The sequence below is a fragment of the Danio rerio genome, chromosome 1, assembly GCF_052040795.2.
Source record: "Danio rerio strain M-AB ecotype USA chromosome 1, GRCz13ab, whole genome shotgun sequence".
Taxonomy (NCBI): domain Eukaryota; kingdom Metazoa; phylum Chordata; class Actinopteri; order Cypriniformes; family Danionidae; genus Danio; species Danio rerio.
Window position 1 is genome coordinate 24,489,993 of NC_141021.1, and position 13,767 is coordinate 24,503,759.

Here is a 13,767-nt window from a genome sequence, read left to right on the forward strand (position 1 = left end):
TTTTACAATTCTAAATAGTATTAAACATCAATTGCAGAGATTTTTGCTAGTTACCTGAAAACAGAAGTGTCATTTCATAAATTACTTTTTTACAAAAAAAAAAAAACTCCATTTGTTTGACCAGCCATCTCAGTTACTTTCAAACTAAAGAGTGCTATTTGACCACTTTTTTCTATGAAACGCACACACATAAACACACATAAACACACAGACACAGGTAACATTATAAAAATGTAATTAACAACTAATTGAATGTTTGAGCTGTGTACATGGGGACAGGAGATGCTGAGCTCCATGCTAAAAAAAATAAAAAATTGAGAAAACTTTAAAGGCTGTGTACTGCATTGTGTAAAAAAATAAGTGTACCTTGGGCTACAAAGAAAATGTAATTTTCATATTCAAAGCTAGTGCACTATGGAATTTAACATCATTAACTTTGAACCTGGCGTGATGCATTTTGACAAGCCAAATTTGAATATACACAAACTCAGAAGAGAGTTCAGAGTAGAACATTTGCTGTACATATTTTGCTCCTCACTCAAACATATTCAATTATTTCAGAGGACCTGCAATACTGCTCATGAATCATATGGGCAACAGAGAACAGCAGATATGGCAAAGATACAGTTGAAGGAAGAATTATTAGCCCTCCTGTGAAATATCCATTCTTTTTACAATATTTCCCAAGTGCTGTTTAATTTGTCACATTTTAACCATAGTTTTAATAACCAACTTCTAATAACTAATTTATTTTTTCCATGATGACAGCACATAGTTTTTTACTAGATATTTTGCTAGATACAATTATTGTCTTCTAAAGCCTTAACTAGGCTAATTAACTAGTTAGACAACAGTAGTTTGTACTATACTGCAGACAATCCTACATATAATTATTGATTGCTTCATTTTCTTTTTGGCTTAGTTCTTTTATTCATCAGGGGTCGCCACAGTGGAATGAACCACCAACTTATACAGCATATGTTTTACGCAGCAGATGCCCTTCCAGCTGCAACCCATCACTGGGAAACATCCATACACATTCATTCACACACAAACACTACAGATTAGTTGATCTCACCCAATTCACCTATAGTGCATGTCTTTTTGAGGGGAAAACCAGAGCATACCATGCAAACTCCAAGCAGAAATGCCAACTGGCTCAGCTGAGTCTTGAACCAGCGACCTTTTTGCTGTGGGGCAATCGTGCAACCCACTGTGCCACCGTGACACCCTATATATAATTAACAATATAATAATATTGACCTTAAAAATATATTTTTTTAAATATAAAACTGCTTGTATTCTATAATATCCAGACTAAAATAACTGAGATTTTCTTCAGAATAATATAATAGGAAATACTATCAAAATGTTCTTGCTCTGTTAAACATCACTTGGGAAATATTTGAAAAAGAATTAAATTTCAAAGGAGGGCTAATAATTCGGACTTCAGTTGTACATTGCAAGCTGTGATAGGAACATTAGGGACACATCCTTTTTTATTCTATGCTATATTAGCAATTGTCAGAGCACATCTTATGAGACTGGACACCCAGCTGCCTATTAACTTTCACTGTATTACAACAAATGGTTGCCGAATATATTGTTTCATGTTCAGAGAAAGTTGCAAGAAGCAAAAATGAACTCAAAGATATTTTTGGTTTATGTAAAATCTTTGCATTTAAATTACACAGTTTAATGTAAATGAATAAATAGGGATGTCCAGATCTGATCACATGATCGGAAATCGGGCTGATCACATGGTTCCAGACTGAATCAGAATGGGCTATATGCAAAGCTAGCGTTTTTCAGCCGATTATGAACTTTTGGTGAGAATTTATGAGACTATTTTCAATTTCAATGTCTTTGAAATATAATCAGTTCAACACACTTAAGAATTCATTTAGTTGTTAAAACATAAAAAGAGAAAAAAGGGTTTAAAGTTTAAATGCAGGGGCTGTCATTAGCTGCAGGCCAGCGTAGAAATTCCATAAAAAAATATGAGGGTTTAATGCAGTCTTTCTTGTTTGGTCTGAGACCCACTTTATATTGTTTCTCAGCCGGGCAGTGAAGATTGCTGTTTTTTAAAGAAGTCAGATCTTAAACGCAGCGATTTTCTATAGGATGTAAATTAATCTGAAGCCTTGGGGCTGGCTGACTGAAATTTAAAGTCTGTGCGTTATGTGGTGGCACAGAGTTAGACCTCTTTCTTGACTTCATACAGAAACAGCAACGCATGCGGCATGATATCATTTTGTTTCAGAGACGCTATTGGTTAAATGCCGGCAAAGTAGAACACAGAAGCACGAGTATGTCTGCGGTCTGGAGGTATTATAAAGTTGATGAGACTGTTTTCTCGTCAAGAACGTTTGCAACGGCACAGAGACAGGCTTAACCCTGACAAGGTAGCGATGTTAGTTTTCATTAAGAAAAACATACATTTCCTTCAGTGAAACTTACTGCTGTGATGACAGTAATAGTTAGGAGTGCAGTTCCTAAAAGCACATTGCTGGCTTTGCAATCACTGTGCACTGTGGTTGTTAAATGGTTGTAAACTATTTATTTGGGTTGAAGTGAAACAAACAAATTAAGTTGAACATTACTAAATTTAATGTGTTTAAATTCAAGACAAATAAATTGTTTGCAACAATTTTGCAGACATAATTTTTTCAGTGCACTTTTATTTTATTTTTGTTTACATGGCTGCAGGTTTTTTAAGTTGAGGTTCTATTTGTTTTAAATTAGATTTGTTTTTTTATATTTACTGTTGGAATAAATTCCAAAAGTGAAGAATTTATGTTATTTATTACTTGATTTTTCAAAATACCTCACAGAAGTGCTCTATTTGTTTAGAGTCGTAAACCTTAAAATAAAAAATAAGGAACATTCTGCGTTTGTTCGCTCTATTTTTTTTTTTTTATATATTATAGAAGTATCTGATCAGGTTTTGGTTTGATGATTGAGTTGGGACACCCCTACAAATAATAACAATATCACATACATAAAAAACAGGTGATAAATAGGTATGGTTTCTGCCATTAAACATATCATGGTATAGTTTATAATTAAACAGATAGTTTACCAAAAGTACTAACCCGTAAATAGCTCCAAACCCCACTGAACACAAAATATCTTATTATTTCTTTAACAGAAGACAGAAAAAGAGGTTTAAAACAAGTGGAGATTGAGCAAATAATGGCGAATTTTAATTTTTGTCTGAACCATCCCTTCAGCTATTTGCATGTATCTGATTTTAGTTAAAAATCATTTTCAGAAGGACTGTGTTCAAGCTGCTCATAATCAGCATTAATTGTTGCAGCTTAAATAATTTGTTCTATTCAGTAAGTAAAAAGCATGAACATAATTAAACATTAGTTTACTGGGGAACAAACCAAATGCTGATTGAAAAGAGCCTGCCCATATTTTTTGTTTAACGTGTATGTAATGTTTTAAATCTAACAATAATAAGTTTTTCTTTTGGAGAGCACCATCCCTTAAAAGGATCATAACTCCCAACAGGGTGCAGATGCCTGCTGTAAATTGTTTAGTAGTGAATGAACAATAAATGTTTAGAAAAAAAATACCCAACACCAATCAAGACCACTTTGGACAAAAAGCACCTATTGCTAAGCTAAACACTTTGGGCTATTTTGTTACTCTTGAAATAGCTCGCATTGTCCAAAAGCTGAAATAGGAAACAACTGGAGGTTGAAGTTTCCTGTGCCATTCATTACTGATCAAGAAAAAAAAAATCCCGCCATTGACTTTAACAATGAACAGTGCCAACACAGCCAGAGGCAATCGATGCAGGAACAATCAAACTTCAGGGTGATCAATCAATCACAGAGCTGCTTTATCTCAGAGGCTGCTTTACTCTCCCTGAACCTGTCACTACAGCAGACCTGAGGCCAGTCGGAGAGACCGAGAGACATAAGGATTTAACATTAGTGTCATGCTGACTTACACTCGGAAGGAGACCCGCATGTAAAACAGTTGCAGAAATAATGGTGCTTAAGATTCATAAGGCCATTTACTTATCGTTTACCATCAAGGTCATCGAGTTCCACTCCAAGGAATGCATAAACTGATCAAATGTGTGCCTACTGTTTAACTGGTGAAGAAAAAAGTAAAAATGCAATAAAATATAATTGCATCGAAACCTATATCTTCACTTTCTGTGCCTGCAAAATGACATAACTATAGTCTCTTAAGCTCTGGGCAAGGGCATAATGCATGAGTCATTTCTCACAACGGTTTCACTGTGCAAAACGACAGCACATTAAAGTACGCATGATGATAATGAGCAAATTTTACAAGCAAATCTTCCATTCATGCAAATCTATGCCACAACAATCTGACTTCCCACAGGTGTGCCTCTCTACTACCAACATCTCTATTGTCCCACAGCCGGTTTGCTCTTTGCTGGCTCCGGCTTATTAAAGTCTAATAAGTTGCTTATTAGTTGAAAAGAGTGCTTGATTAAGTCACAACAAAAGCAAACCCGGTCAATTTTGGACTCTTGTACACAAACGGCCTAAGGTAATGCAGGCAAAGCATGGGCTTTTAGGTAAGCAATAAAGCACCTGAGGCTGTGCTGTATTGTGAATATTAAGTCATGGCTGAAGGGATGTGGCAAAAAAACAAGAACAATCCTAAGCAGAGCTTAATAAATGTATTAATGTTACTTTAAGATCTTTCCACCAGAAAAAAAATTAAATAAAATGGTTTCCAGCAGTAAAAGTAAACACCAGGAGAATGTTCCTAGGTGTGACGCCTCATCTGATGGAGCTCAAATAAAAACATACTAAGACCTGCTCTCATGCGCTGTCATTTATTTCCCAACACAATATATGATGTTTTCTCCCACACATACATCTGCTTTTCTCTCAGCATGAGAAAACATTAGCTTTCTGGCTTTTTGTTTAAAGCAGGCTGATTCACAGCACAGTGCGAGCCTACAAGCGTCATTAAACACTGTAAATCAACATACTGTACAGTACAATACCTGAAACAGAAAACTTTTCAATACAGTAATATTGTAATCGCACTTCGGAAACTGTGGGCTTTTATAAAGACACACACAAATCATTGAAATATGAATAACAAAGAAATAAAACCAGAACCATTTCAATTAGATTTCCAACACACTAAATAAGTGAGTTTCTCACTATGTGAGGTTTATTTATGAACAAATTTTGCGAGAATCACGTGCTTATGATTGCTTGCGGCCCGCCCCGCATTATCAAATGTATCATTCACCAATCAGACGACTTCTAAGCCAATATAAATGCCCTTGGCTTTATACCACATTCATCTTCGTTTTGAAGAATCCCCCCTTCCACCCCTACTCCTCCTCCTTTCCTCGATGGGTGGCATGGTGGCCCAGAGGTTAGCACTGTTGCCTCACAGCAAGAACGTCTTTGGTTTTGGTAATTATCAAGCCAGCCGACGTTTCTGTGCGAAGTTTACACGATCTCCCCATGCCCGCGTGGTTTCCCACAGGTCCCCAGGTTTCCTCCCACCGTCAAAAAACAAACAACTTAAGTTAATCGACTAATACAAAACAGCACCATAGACATGCTCTTAGTAAGTAGTTATCTCTTAAGAGCAAACACTATCTGTTCATTAGCTACTACAGCAGGGGAGTTCTCGAGTTCTACCTGAACTCAAACCCCTCTAGCCTTGCAACAAGAGGGACCCCAGGACTCGAGGATCTTATGAGCTCAGGGCTCTCTCCCGGGTAAGCATGCCAAACAAGCTTTATAATCAATCCTCAGCTAAGTGTCAACTCTTGAAATTAATGTTTATGTTGCTAATGTTGCGTAAAGCTAGGGACACATAGGTATTCATCAATCAACATCAAGAAATGGAACTAAGCGTTTTATAAATATTTTATCAAGGCAGACAACAGGTAACATGTAAACTAAAAGGGTAGATAAAAAAGGTTACATATACACCATCTGAAATTTGTATTAAAAAGCTTTCTATTGATGAAAACACTATTGATATTTGTTAGATTAGGACAATACTTGTTCGATATAGAACTATTTGAAAATCTAAAATCTAAGAGATCAAAAAAAAATCAAAATATTGAGAAAATCAGCTTTAAAGTAGTCAATTAAGTCTTAGCAATGCATATTGCTAATTGAAAATTAGACGTTTAGTTAACAGACCCTTTTTACATTCTGGGTTTTTTCAGTAGCAGAAGTTGTCATAGTTGGGAAAACTTAGAGCGCCGTGAATGGAAAAACACAACAAATTTATTTTTTACATCTTATTTGCTCAAATAATTAAAAAAAACTCCATGATGGTGTTATTAAGATTTTCAGAAAAAAAGGAAGTAATTGTGCGAGACTGACAGCGGCAGCCAGAGGAGAGAATAACGTCAAATTTACTGTCCTGTCGCATAGATCTACATTAGAAACGCCTCGCACAAGCGGTAATTCGTTTTTTTGTCATTTGAAGCAAAGATGATATGCTACATACATACATAAATACATATAAATGTTCATATATTCTATTAAAAATCTAATTATTAAAAACTTCTCTAGGAATTAAGATGCTGGTGACAGTTAAACGTGTCATAACAGGCTTGTGAAAAGGGTCCAATTTCCAACGATTTTGGCATAAAAGAAAAACGCAACATTTTGACTCATGCGCTGTATTGTCAGCTATTCCTACTAGGCATGAGACGATAACCATTTTCAAGGTATACTGCAGTTTGGAAAAATCAAGGTTTTAAAACTGCCAAAATTTTCTTTAATACTTTTCCCAAGGTATGTGTATGATTTTTATTTACATTTTTGTTATTTTGGACAACAATTGTTTTTTTTAGGAAAACAGTATCACTAGCAGAAAAAAATATCCAAAGATGCCATTTTAAATAGTAAAGAAATCTGTGTTTGTGAAACTAATGAAGACAGCAGAAGTCAATGATGCATTTGAATTATTCAGCCTGACATGTTTACCATTAAAAATATTATAAATCTTTCAAAAGATAAAATATATTTTGTTCAAGGGGGAAAACATTTTAGTTTTTTTTACCCAGATATTTAAAAAGAATATATTTTAGAGCAGTAATCGCAAAACTGTAAAACCATGATATTTTTATTCAAGGTTATCATACCGTCAGAATCTTATACCAGCCTATGCCTAATTCCTACAAATATAACCGCACAACATAACCACACTGGTTTTGTGCTTCAGGGTCACATGTAGACATTATTTGTCTTACATGACACTGAAGATGTTTTACATAACAAGATTTCCACAGTGACATAGATTGAAAGGGTTTGTTTGTCTTGTCATGCTGTATGGTTCATGGGATTGTAGGACTCAATTAAGACATGGGTAGACACATCATGGTGAGAAAGCTGTGTTTGATGACATCATCATCACTATTTTTGCTCTGACTTTAGCTTGAAGCACTTGACATCACACACTGAGTCACTGCATGCTCTGAACATGGAAGCGTGGGCATACATGAAAAGACTTCACACACACAAAACAGGATATTTTCAAAACAGACTAGCCGGTGGGTTGTCTGTATGACAAGATGGTCTAAAACCGTCTGTATAATAAGGTTCCACCATACCCAATCAAACACATGTCATTCACACAGGGTTTTTGTTTTTTCTTTAATACAAAGTTTAGCAGACAGTGCAGCTATAGTCTAGACCAGGGTGCCCAAACTCTGTCCTGGAGGGCCAGTGTCCAGCATATTTTAGTTTCAACCCCAATTAAAAACACCTGAACCAGCTAATCAAGCTCTTTCAATGTATGCTAAATACTTCCAGGCAGGTGTGTTGAAGAAAGTGAGAGCTAAACTATGCATGACACCGACCCTCCAGGGCCGAGTTTGCATACCCCTGGTCGAGACCATTTACAGAATAAATCCTATTATTTGTAGTAAATCAACCAAATACAAAAGTCACAAGTCTGACAAATCTCTAATGAAAAAAAAAATGTATAGTTAATCAAAAACATACAGCATAACTAGAGTATGTTATAAAAGTCTGAAACGTATACATTTAAATTATGTCATACTTTTCCATTGTCCCCAGATTATTTTTAACAAACATAAAAATTAGGAACCAAAAACTAATTAACAAAGCAGAATTTTTTGTAAGAAAAGGGTTAAATTAGCATTACTAAGTTATTATTTTAATTGAAAATTTAATTGAATTTATTTCTTTCACATTTTATTCCAAGCTACTTGTCAATAGTCCAAATACAGTTGAAGTCAGAAGTATAAGTCCCCTTTTGAATTCTTTTTTTTTTTTCATTTTTAAATATTTTCCAAATGATGTTTAACAGAGCAATGAAACTTTCACAATATGTCTGATAATATTCTTTCTTCTAGAAAAAGTCTTATTTGTTTAATTTCGGTATATAAAAGCAGTTTTTAATTTTTTTAAAGCCCTTTTAAGGTCAAAAATATTAGCCCCTTTAGGCTATATATTTTTTTCAATAGTCTATAGATCAAACTACTGTTATACAATAACTTGCCTAATTTCCCTAACCTGCCAAGTTAGCCTAATTAACCTAGTTAAGGCTTTAAATGTCCCTTTAAGCTGTATAGAAGTGTCTTGAAAAATATGTGGTAAAATATTATTTACTGTCATCAAGTTAAAATAAATCAGTTATTAGAAATGAGCAATTAAAACTATTATGTTTAGAAATGTGTTAAAAATGTTCTCTCTGTTTAACAGAAATTGGGGAACTTCAACTGTGTGTATATACATATATATTTATATATAAATATAAATATATATATATATATATATATATATATATATATATATATATATATATATATATTTAAATAGTATATAAATATTACATATATTATATTATATAAAATATTTTTTTATTTTATTTTTTTATTTATATAATTTTATTTTTAATAATTATTACATTTCATTAAAACACAATGAAGTTTTCTTGGTCGGATGTTATTTAACCATTCTGCTCTTTCTTTTTATATATTTTTTTCTCTTTTTTTCTGGCGCATTCTTGTGACACTATACACCACACAAATTCACTTACCACCTAAGCCCACTAATAACATTTTAACCTTGCAAATGGAGAAAAATAAACATGCGATCATGGCACTCAATTTCCTGTTGGGCTGAAATAATCAAGGTCCTTTAGAAACCATTTCAAATCCCATCGTCATTGTTTGGTGACCTCCTTATTCAACTAGGCTCTTAACACAAACACACACACACACACACGCACGCACACTCGCACGCACACGCACAGATTTCCTTCTTTAAAACATGGCCTGTACACACTCAGCAGCTCTCAGCTCCTGCCCTGAGTCTGTATAAAAATGGATGAATTTGTAAGTAAAAGAGAGGGGAAGAAAAGGAGGGAGAAAGAGATTGAGATGAGGAAGCTGTATTATTCATGCGAATCACTATTTTAGTTTGAAGGACATTGAAAGAATGAGAAGAGGAGCACTCGCTAGAACACAACTACTCCATTTGCTGCAAACACACACACACACACACACACACACACACTCAGTGTGTAGCTGCTACACTTCTAATCATACAGTGTATTGTTATATAACAGTATATTACAAACTGCATTTAATTTGTATATATTTAAAGGTTACCGGGTGTGTATGCATGGACTCATTGGACTCTTATTGGACTCGCTATTACCGATCTATGACATCAGGATGTAGCCACAAAACACTGTTTGTATATTCATGCAATCAAACCCATATCACAAAGCATCCTGCATGCTGAGCTTGTCGCCCTTTGATGATGAAAGCATCTGTCGGAGCATGTTTCCCACCGGCCCCTCTTTGATAATGAGTGAGTGTTGCAAATTACACTTTGACCCATGCTGTGACATTCAAAAAATGCACCAACAAACAAACCCACCATTTTATGTTCATCACTTTGTTAAGAAGTTTTTTACATGTTCCTAATGTGTTATTTCCATGTTGTCTATTTTAAATATTTTTAAATTAGTTATTATAATTACCCCCTCTCAAGTTAATACATTTACATTTTCAAACCCTGTTTTAATTTCTTTATCTGTGAACCACAAAACATTCTTATCAGATATTCTAATGAATTAAGCAACTATTAACATTGCAATTCAGCCATTGCAATGTCTAAATAATAATAATAATAATAATAATGAAATTTAGGGTCCACAGAAAAAAAATATGACATTCAGTATACAGTTTATTTTAAAAATGTTAATACTCAGTTATATGACACTATTTGTCGTTTAATTATTAACATTTTAAATTAGAGTTTATTTAGTTTTTCTGCTAAATATATTTCGATACAAGTACAATTTCACCAGATGACTGGAATATTTCTATAAGGAAATAATCTATAATTCTATGTTAATTGTTATAGTTCTTTAAGAGAGTACATCTGCATAAAATGTAATAAACAGCCTACAATAGGGCTGGGCCGATAAATAATATTATATCAAATTATGATAAAATTTATGTCTATAACAATGATAAGCTCTGGACTTTTTTACTCTATATCGATCTAAGATCCAATCACACAGCAAAAATGTGCATCAATGGGAATCTAAATGTGTGTTGATATTAGAGACATTAATCAGATTAATATTAGATTTATCAGATTAGAAAATTTATCAGCCAAAAATATGTTATGCCATTTAATGGACCCTCTATTTTTTGTGGCTTCAGTCATTGTTGGGGTACTCTGAAACCTGGAAGCATTAACCACTTATATCGAAATATATATTGTTATTGCTCAATATGAATAATAATAATAATCGAGATTGCATTTTTGCCATATTGCCCAGCCTAAGTCTACAGGCATAGATAATATTAATAAAACAAACAGTGTCAATAGAGTCTATTTAAGTTTAGGGCATTCAGGTTTACAGTAATTGAATAATCAAATGTAAAATAATACTACATAGTCTTTGTTTTATTAATTTTTCAATAAAATGCATTGTTATTAATGTTATCAACAGTGCAGTTACTTAGAACTGAATGCTTTTAAAATTTTCATTTACTGTAAAAAATGCTGGGTTCCACACAATCGATTTGTGTTTGAACAATATGAAGGAATTAAGTTAACTTATTCATTTTAACAAGTTTAAGTGGATTGAACATAAAATAATTTAGTTATCCCAAAACAAATCTTAATAATTGTGTTGTATCAACTCATTTTAAATAAGTCATTTGAACATACTGCAAACATCATTTTTGTGAGTGCAGGCACAGGCCTCAAAAACACATGCAAATAATAAATTATAATCTAGATTCAACATTGCATATCCTGCAATGTGTCTATTGCGAATGTTCACAATGCAATATCAATGTTGAAACTATATTGTGGAGCCCTATTCAAATCTTATAATATAAAAGAGAAAGTGCTATGCAATGGCTGTTTAAGACAGAACTGGCTTTGATGTGATGGCAAGAGATCACACTCTCAGCAAGAGACACTGTTCTCAGCTTTTCAAAGTAATACATGAATAATTTTAAACACTGTGTTTTTTGAAAGACAAAATATATATTTATTCAACATCCAGTTACATCTACATTGCGAATAAGTATAGTCCAAATAGTGTTTGGCACTTCATTTAAAAAAAAGGTGGGCAAGGTTTTGCTGCAATCCAGCGTAAAAAACTACAAACCATGTTGATAGTTAAACACATTAAGAGTTGCCAAAAAGCACAGAAAAAGAATATATATATATATATATATATATATATATATATATATATATATATATATATATATATATATATATATATATATATATATATTTTTATATATATATATATATATATATATATATATATATATATATATATATATATATATATATATATATATATATATATATATATACACAAGATTTACATTCCAAGGTGATGATACAGACGTTGCATAAAGTAATAATATGTTATTTGTTGGCCTGAGTGATGTGTGCTCCTAAAATCTATTTGAAATCATTTTCATTTATATTTTGCTGCTCTGTTTAGTGGTGTTAGGGGTGCGGACATTTCCCAAGTCAGCTTTAAGACACTAGGGGTGGAAATACAAAACACCCCATCAAAGCAAAAAGACAAAACCAGAAAACCCAATCTGAAAAATACAACTCCACCCTTGTGTGTGAAATTCAGCACACCACCCACTGACAAAACAAGGAAACCGAGCAAACATCTTGATGGAAAACAGAAACTCACAAAGATCTAAAAGTGTTCATTTAGCAAAGAAACGCACAAATTACCCCTCTCATGATGTCATGATGTTAAAAACTCAACTATTTTTCTATTTAAATATCTGAGACAGCATCCCAAGCAAGTAGAAAGTAAACTGCAAGTGCCATCACATTATTTAGTAAAAAATACTGCCAAACCATACACCTAAACTCTAAATTTTGTCATTGTTTACTCATTCTCATCTTGTTCCAAAACTGTTTAAGGTTATTTCCTCTGAAGAGGACAAAAAGAGATGTTGTCGCACATGTTTGTGACTGACAGCTTGAGTTGTCATTCACCTTCGTTGCGTCTTTTTACTGTAAAATGAAAGCGAACTGAAGCAGTCGTCTTGCCTAACATCTCCTTTGGTGTTGCACTAAAGATAGAAAGTCAAACAGGTTTGAAATAACATGAGGCTATGTAAACAATGACAGAATTGTGTCTTATATTTGGTAAACCATACCTTTAATGTGTCTCTTATTGCTTAATGTAGATGCTTCAACTTCCGTCTGCCCATAATTTATCCGTTGAGAGAACACAAAGAGACCTAACAATTATTCTGAGTTTGACTAGGGGCCAAGACTGAAATCAAACCCCTAATGTTATATCACAGAGCAGTTATCTTGCACTGAGCAGAATATATCCACAATCCTTTCACCAAAATAGTTCTGATATTTTTGGTTGTGACTTCAAAGGCCTTTGATTTTTGATCTGACCTGGATGAACTTGGCTGTTAGGCAATCTGTCCGTTCTTCCTGTCTCTGTCTATTTGTATTGCACACAAGATGTGATGTGAATTCACTGCAATCACTGGAACGCAGACACTAAGGTCTTTTCCTTTTTTTTTTTAAATGGGTCATCTACACGAGGTAAACAATCAATTAAAATCTATAACTGAGCTGACTACTTAGCCTTTAAATTATCTCTGTTGACAAATGACAAATAATCCTGCATGATTGGTTATGCGCTATATATGATGATCCAGCACGTACTGCAATTTTCATGACATCAGGGTGACATGAATGGCAGTTGTGTCTTTATTAGTCAATGAATCAAGGTCATATGATCTCTGTACTGATCTGACGGTGTTTGGTTGCATGAAACGCTGTGGATGTTCTCAAGGCTATCAGAGTGGCTGTTTATTTTGAAGATGCTTTCCTCTTTTTCTTCCTGATTTATACTAACGCATCTTTTGTTTATACACACACACACACACACTCATACATACACACATAGAAAAACTAAGTCGAGCGATGCGTTGACAGTCTTCTCTTTATGTAAAAGCTAAGGGAATGCAGGCCATCAATATAGCGTTATTTGCCTCACGCTGCCTGGCTCGATCCTGGCGGTTATAAACAAATGAAAGCTATGGTTTCGCTACGGCAAGAGCTGAAGGCAGCGACTTGTACACTCAAACACGCGCGCGCGCACCGACGCCCATTAAAACACCACGCACGACACACGGCAAAAAGCATCCTGTGTCCGATGCCACACACACACACCGAATATTTCAGCTGTTGGATGTGGAGAGTTCGGAAAGCGCCA

The 13,767-nt window shown here is 34.0% G+C and overlaps 2 protein-coding genes across 41 annotated transcripts in view; both read right to left on the reverse strand.

Moving 5' to 3' along the window:
• pds5a (PDS5 cohesin associated factor A) overlaps positions 1-13,767 on the reverse strand; it is a 485,752-nt gene that overhangs the window by 268,113 nt on the left and 203,872 nt on the right. The window lies entirely within an intron of this gene.
• Positions 1-13,767, reverse strand: part of adgrl3.1 (adhesion G protein-coupled receptor L3.1) — a 209,680-nt gene that overhangs the window by 190,292 nt on the left and 5,621 nt on the right. The window lies entirely within an intron of this gene.